This window comes from Pinus tabuliformis, chromosome 5_2 (genome assembly GCF_031772625.1).
Source record: "Pinus tabuliformis cultivar Carrire ecotype Pingquan chromosome 5_2, CPIR1, whole genome shotgun sequence".
Classification (NCBI taxonomy): Eukaryota; Viridiplantae; Streptophyta; class Pinopsida; order Pinales; family Pinaceae; genus Pinus; species Pinus tabuliformis.
In genome coordinates this window covers 340,344,388-340,350,387 of record NC_142306.1, presented here as the reverse complement: position 1 = coordinate 340,350,387, position 6,000 = coordinate 340,344,388, and positions in this window count along the sequence as shown.

Sequence of the window (6,000 nt, the reverse complement as noted above, 5' to 3'; positions counted from 1 at the left end):
AGGGCAGAACAGAGCAAAACAATAGAGATCAGTATAGGGCAGAACAAGACAAAGAAGAATAAGCAGAATAGAGCAGAGCAGGGCAAGGGATAGGCTATACAGGGCAATGCATTTGATGGATGAATAGTAACGACCGATAGACAGATTGTAGATGAAATTCTCCCTAGTTAAGAGGGAGTGTTAAAATTGGAAATTAGGGCAAAACTTCATGTGGGTCATCTTATTCATGGCTGATAATATTTTTATTAGATTCCTCTCATCGATAGGTGTAGGATTGATATAAATATCATCTAATTCTGATAAGTATTCACGGAGATATGAATTTATTTTGATTATGGAATTATTATCAAGCAGACCTACAACTCATGTAGGCTCAGAAGCCCAACAATCGCATCTATTCAAACACCAACATTGTGTATAAATACAGGAGGAATTTTCCTCATTTGGACTCACTCATCTCATCACATCTCTCTCTCTCTACTGTGCAGAAAAGAGTCTCTTCTCGAAAAGGGTCTCTCCCTCACATATTTGAAGCCAAAAGTTGCTAAAACTGAAGCTGCAACTGCAAAAGTAAAGATTGACCTGCATGGACTAGAATATCTCCTCATCTAAACTATGCTTTAGGTTCATCTGAACCTCCTCTGAAAGCCACAACTTTTGGTGGTGGAATCAAGTCAATCCGACGGACGATTTGCAAGATATCGACTACCCTAGTTTGAAGCCGGAAGCTATTGAAACTGAAGCTACAACTGCAGAAGTAAAGATTGACCCATTTGGACTAGAAGATCTCCTCATCTGAAATACTTTGTAGGTTCATCTGAACCTCCTCTGAAAGCCACAACTTTTGGTGGTGGAATCAAGTCAATCCGACGAACAGTTTGCAAGATATCGACTACCCTAGTTTTAAGTCGGAAGCTGCTGAAACTGAAGCTGCAACTGCAGAAGTAAATATTGACCTGCGTGGACTAGTAGATCTCCTCATTTGAACTATGTTGTAGGTTCATCTGAACCTCCTCTAAAATTCGCAACTTTTGGTGGTGGAATCAAGTCAATCCGACAAACGGTTTGCAAGATATTGACTGCCCTAGTTTGACGCCGAAAGTTACTGAAACTCAAGTTGCAACTGCAGAAGTAAAGATTGACATGCGTGAACTAGAAGATCTCGTCATCTGAACTGTGTTGTAGGTTCATCTGAACCTCCTCTGGAAGCTGCAACTTTTGGTGGTGGAATCAAGCCGATCCGACAATTGTTTTGTGAGATATCGTCTGCCCTAGTTTGATGATGAAGCCGCTAATGATGATGCTGCTGACCTAGGGTTTGATACTGCTGATATGAATCAGATTTGTTGTACTATTTCTCTCTGCTGAATTATTGAAGATAAAATAAGATTTTATCTAAGGGTTTCCCCACACATTGTGGGGTTTTTCCCTGGCTAGCCACCACATCTTGTGTTTCTTGTCTTGGCTTGTTTTCTGTTGATCATTTAATGTTCTATCTGCACTTTACTTTATGTACAAGTGATTGCTAATCTGTGGAATATAATAAGGAAAATAAGTAAAATATTATAAGAATAGAACATACCATAACTTAACACTCACCAACCAGCCTATCAGAGAGGAGTATGTTCCCATTGGAATCCTTTCCCGGCCAAAGGGTTGTCGCATCCTGATGGTCATGTATAGGTGTCTGTATGGTGTATGGACATATGCCTCTACAGTAGGCTATACCATGTGTGCTATCATTTACTAGGAACTCTAAATGTCTAGCACCTTCATGTAGGAATTGAACTTTGACCATACTAGTATAGTTTGGTTCCCCACCTTGGAGAGAGCACCGCCTCATACATAGTGAAATTTTCATGACCTTATCAAGACTCTCACATGTTGAGTGCCAAATAGTGAAATTTTCATGACCTTATCAAGGCTCACACATGTTGAGTTCCAAATAAATGTATATAATACTTAAACATTTCTCTTGGTTATAATAATGTTTTAGAAATTAAGTATTAATAATAAGACATCAAAAGAGTTCAATATTACAAACTAAGTATTAATGATAAGACATCAAAAGAGTTCAATGTCAACAATTACTAAGTCTAATTATTTAATACTTTGATTTTATATTAATAAACAATCCAATAAAGTAAATAAAAAGTTAGAAAGAGTGCTCGAACTATGATAGCAATGTATATGCACCATCTATCTCATGCACAAATAGGTCATGTTGTAGATGTATCAAATTCGTGTAATGGTTGTAATCTATTGCTCGTTTGTGTTGTGCAACCTCTACATCACTATGACTAGGCTTGGAATTTCAAATCCCCTCTACTCGCCAAATGAAAATTTGATGACTTTTTTGCATTTTTCATGCCCTTTATTTTACATTCTATAAAAATTTGTGAGTGTTGACCTCCCCTTATTTGGAAACTCTCTTTAAACTACTCTTGCATCTCAACTTTCATTAATCTCCCTCTAAGAGAGCCTTTTTTTTTGAAGTTAGCATATGTGTTTCGAGATAGCATACAACCATACTTTTAATATTTTATACAATGTTATCAGAACCGACCTAGTGATCAAGCCTGAAAACCTTGTGAACTGGGAACTGATCGAAACTGGACTGGAACTAGTAAAAAAACCGGTTTACAAAAAACACATAAAATATTCATATTCTAAAGAAAAACAAATATATTAATGTGCATCCATATGAATCCAAACCATTTATACACAAATATGCAAAAGTTATCATTTACATAGCATGTAAGGGTGCACATAATCAAAATAGCATTGAGTGAAACCCATCTCAGAATCGAAAATACATCAACACATAGGCTCTAGATGGCCTCTAGCATCCAAAAAAAAGCATGCTACAACAAATGTAGCATATCATCAAAATCATCACCTATATTGGAGTATTCGTCATCAATATAACCATTTAAGCATTAAAATAAGATAGAAAAACATAGAATGCCATGTCAAGATTTTGTTTGAGTGATGGGTACATTTTAGTAAAGTCATGATAGAGGAGTTCGACCACCAATACCACTAAAATCAAAGTACATATAGGTCTTGGTACTCTTTATTAAATATTAGCTCCATATCTTCGTACATGACAAAATACAATGGAAATGTTGCAATCCCCCAATCCTGGAATCCTAAAAAATTGTTGAAGTCTGCTGGATTTTGAGTGAAATATAAAATTATACTATCTAATATGAAATCCAATGAGGTTGGAATCACTCTCATGGTAATGTTAAAATTTAAGTACTTTAAGAATTTAATATTACCCTGAATTGCATAGCAATAATAGGTCCACATGCTTGATAATTAGGTTGAGGGCCATAGGCTTGAATATTAGGCTAGCCTAGGGGAGAATTAGAAGTGGGCCAACCAACTGAACAAAAAAAAAAAAAAAGAGAGACAATTTTTTACATTGGTCCGCATAAGTACAAACTAGACAGAACTGATCATAAATAGGTCGGTTCAGTAAAATAGGTCGATTCAATACCAAACTGGCCTATATTCCAATTCAGACTAGTTTTGGGCCAAAAAAATTGGACCGGTAAGTTCCACCAATTTTGGTTTTGTTCTGATAACACTGATTTTGTAAGGATTTTTAGCTTTTGGATATCACTGGTTTTATAAGGATTTTTAGCTTTTGGATAGCACTAATTTTATAAGGCTTTTTAGCTTTTAGGGGTTAATAGTTTTGATTATGTACTTAAATTTTAACATGTGAAAGGCACTAAATAAGGCCACATAGTTAGGATGATGAGGATCCTCAACCACCATTGGATGAGATGGAGTTATGCATCCCTCTAGCCATATTAGAGGTGGCAAACTTGCATCAAGAGGAAAATACTAAATGGAAGTAACTAGTTGTCGAAGAACCATGGCCCATCACAAATGACTTGTTGGCTAAGCCCAATCATGACACCTTTGATCTTGTAGCTACAATCTATGATAGCTTGTGTTTAAAGTAACAATGATTATGTATATTGTTAATGCAACCCTCAAGACATAAATTAATGTTTTTAATGGTTTTCTAGTACTTTTGATGCCAAAGTATGATCCTCATTATGAAAGGTTTAGACTAACATTGTTAACCTTTGATAAGCATGATTCTGGGTGGCGCTTAGAAGTTACCTATTTTAACCTTTGATAAGCATGATTCTGGGTAGCGTTTAGAGGTTACCTATTTTAACGACAAGGGTAGAATTATGATAATTTTTAGAATTAATTGAGGCCCCTTCTATTAAAGATATAAATGTTAGTTTTTGTAGCATATAACAGGTGTTCTAGTCTCGATTTGTGTTTAAGAGACTAGAGAACACAAGATCTCCAAAACCTAGAAAAAGTTCTAGGAGAAAACACCTAGAGACCACTCAATTAAATTAATTGATCGATAATTTAAAAATGCCGAAGTCTAACTTAGGGAAATTGATTAATTAAAGGAAATTGATAGAGGATGATCGAGAATGCTCTAGAGACTCACATGGATCGAGTCTAAGATGATATTAGCAATTGATGAGGATTTAATCATGGTCATTGAAGCTCCAACGAGATATTATAAGAGCAAATTGATGGGATGAAGAGAAGACACAAGTGAGGGAGAAAATTATCCAGGCAGTGCGGATTTCCCATAGCATAATCATTCAATGAGGGAAGAATTCGAGTCGATGGAGGAGCATCAATGATAGAGGGATCAGTAGTAGATAGATGCAAAGAATTTTCCAGTGTCTCTCAAGTACCAGTTCAGTCAAAGAGAGTAGGTTGAATATTTTTGTAAAGAGGGTCACATAGCTAGTGCAAGTGAGACAGAACCCAGTGTGAAGTGTTGGAAAGGAAATTGATTTTATTGTTGGAGGTTAGATGATTGTCCAAAAGGAAAAGCAAATTCATTCTAGAGGCAGAGGGAGGTAGGATGGCTCATTTGGAGCCAACTAGTGGGCTATATGATTTTCCCAAGCCAAGAAGTGCGAATTCAGGTAGAGCGAGTTACAGTGAGAGAGTTTGAGAAAGCCAGAGGGAGGTTGAATTGTTGCAGAATGGAGATAATTTCTCAAAATTATTTGCAAGAGGATTTACAGTGAGGAATCTAGATTGTTGTACTCATATTTTTTTGTTGCGTGATAATAAATATAAACCCTCATCTACTGCACTAGTTTTCCCTTTGGGATTTTTCTGGGGATGTAAATTGTGCATGAATTTCTCAGTCCCAGTTTAATTTTCCGCAACATAATTATTTTTTTGTGAATATTTCAGTAGTAACCATTCATTATTTATTGTTAAATTAATTAACTAAAGACAAATAAACTGCATCAGTTAGAAGAAAAAAATCCAATTATTACAATCGTGGATTTTTTAGATGATATCAAAGAATGTTTGATCAGATTTAAACCTCAGACGTAGGAAGGAGTGAGATTGTGCAGTTTCAGTGGAAAATCTAAAGCACTTTCTCCAAATCTATGCAGGCTAGCCAGGCAGTGCATATAGCAGAGAGGTAGAATTCAATTTCCATATCCAGATTGGTGGAAAAGTGTGAATTACCTTAGATTTGTAGCTGCTGACAGTGGATTTTTCTGAAAGAAGGTTTCGGTGGGCATATCAATGATTTTACAGATCAAATCTATCAGATCTGGGAGCAAATATTTGTAGTGTGCAACAGTTGCAAATTTGCGCAGGGTAAGAAGAGAAAATCACACATAATAGCATTGAAAAGTGTAACTAGGTTCGGTCTTCATAATGACATGTGTAATTATGATTTTATATAATTAATTTAAAGAAGAAAATAAATTTATTTTTTTAATGCTTGTCTCATGGGTTTCATGAGCAGGGAATTTTTTTTATTTAAGGCTCCCATTGTGAGCCTTTAGGATTAGTCATCAAGTCATAAAGTTCTTTAAGTCAATGTCAAAGTTTGAAGACCCTTATTGGGAATGTTACATATGTAAATAAGTCATTAAGGAACCCTCCAAGACCAAGCTCAAGCACCTCCTTCAA